We start from the raw sequence: 1,999 nt of genomic DNA, 5'->3' as shown, positions 1-1,999 counted from the left end.
GATCGGAACCACCACTCTCAACAGGTGAGACAGAATATGCAATCTGAGCCTAATTGGGTTGATTGCCTGTTTAACTAAACAAACAAACAAAAACAAATAAAATGTGTTCCCCCAAGTTCCAACAAGATCCAGAGTTGGTATAACCCAATATCCAAAATTATATAACTAGGAAGAACCAAGAATATTTTTTCTAAAGAAAAAAAATCGAGAGATGCCAGCCTCCAGATAACCCAGATGTTGGAATTATCAGATGTAAATGCAGCTATTATAATATGCTTCATGAGGTAAACACACTTGAACTGAATGGAAAGATAAAAGTTCTCAGCAGAGAAACAGAAATTATAAAAAGAATCACATGGAAATTTTACAGCAAAAAGTACACCATCTGATATTAAAATAAAAACCACTAGATGGGCAGCAGAAAAATGGAAATGATAGGAGTCAGCAAACTTGAAGATAAATTAATAAATGTCAGATTTTAATGATGACTTTAAAGTCTTAAAGGTAGATGAATGCTTGAAAAGCAAAATATATCTGATTGTAATTAGCTACATGTGCCTTAATAAGATATTAATCCAAGTACATTCATGGGGCTCCCTCAGATATATATGAAGAAGTTCCTGCTATTTGTCAATAACACTGAGTGAAGAATTAGCATTATCATAGGTCCAATCATAATTATGTCAATTTTATAGTGTTTTATATAGGCTTAATATGTAAAAACATGTTTCAAATGCTCTGTGACTTACAATGTCCAAAGTGGCATTGACAAAGAAAAGTTTTCTGATTGGGTCTATTACATTGTATACCTGCAGTAAAAGCAATTTTGAAACATGGGAGAGTCATCACCAGATAATTGCTAAGCTCATCCTCAGAGTCAGTGCTTGGTAATCGCTTTGCTCATCTGCTCATGTTAACTCTTTGATTCATCCTTTGCAATTGGGCCTTTTCCCAAATATGGATGTTATTACAGAGATGTCCTAAGAAAATCAACCTATCATGTAGGCATAATAGATGCTCTTTGATTTTACAACAGAAAAATATTTGATGTTTAATGCTGCTACCACTCGGAAATCTTAACAAATTTCTAGGTTGGTTTGGAGAAAAACTGAACTAGTATTGCAGTTCATTTGGAAAAACTACTTCTGATGAAGGAAGAGAATTTCAAGACTTTAGAATACCCCCCATTGTTATAGTAGCACCATATTACTCTCAAACATTAGTATAAATTTTTGTGATTGCAATGATTATTCTAGATAACAAGTTTTGCCATTTAATTCTCATAAGGTAGGAAGTATGATTATATCCATCTGGTACACGAGGAATTGAGGTACAGAAAGGTTCAAAAACTCGTTGAACATAGCAAAACTAGTAAGTAGTAGGGCCAGGACTTAAATCCAGGTCAATCTGATTGCCAACCCTAGGCCATTAACTACTGTGTTATACATGTTACTTCCTATAACAACTTAATGAAACCTTTAATTTCTTTAAGAGGGCATAGTCTTCAAATTGGAATGGGTAGAACAGTGGTGTAAGGAAACTTTTCAAGCATTTTGGTCTCAGAATTCTTTCACACTCTTAAAATTTATTGAGGATGTCAAAGAGCTTTTGTTTGTGTGGGTTATACTTATTGATATTTACCATATTAGAAAATAAAACTGAGTACTAGCTTTGGCAGCATGTATATTAAAACTGGAACGATACAAAGAAGATTAGCATGGCCTCTGCAAATTTGTGAAGCATTCCAGGATCTGGAACTAACATAGTGTTGTAGGTCAATATACTTCAATTTAAAAAAGAAAGATATTTTATAGCTAAAAAAAAAAAAAAATTAAAACTGAAGCATTATTACCTGACATATTTATTAATTTAAAAAATAACAATAATAAACTCATTACATGTTAACATAAATAGCATTTCTAATCAAGATGACTGTGCTTTCCAAAACAAAAATTTAGTGATAAGCATGGCTTTTTAAAAAACAGTTTTTCACATCTTT

The 1,999-nt window shown here is 32.4% G+C and overlaps 1 non-coding gene across 1 annotated transcript; it reads left to right on the top strand.

Moving 5' to 3' along the window:
• The first annotated feature begins 1,662 nt into the window (after positions 1–1,662).
• LOC114237606 (U6 spliceosomal RNA) lies at positions 1,663–1,770 on the top strand. The gene has a single exon (XR_003623135.1). It is a non-coding gene; the product is annotated as a U6 spliceosomal RNA (small nuclear RNA).
• Positions 1,771–1,999: the final 229 nt, after the last annotated feature.

This window comes from Balaenoptera acutorostrata, chromosome 16 (genome assembly GCF_949987535.1).
Source record: "Balaenoptera acutorostrata chromosome 16, mBalAcu1.1, whole genome shotgun sequence".
In the NCBI taxonomy this organism is placed as follows: Eukaryota; Metazoa; Chordata; class Mammalia; order Artiodactyla; family Balaenopteridae; genus Balaenoptera; species Balaenoptera acutorostrata.
This window is presented reverse-complemented; position numbering and strand designations above follow the sequence as displayed.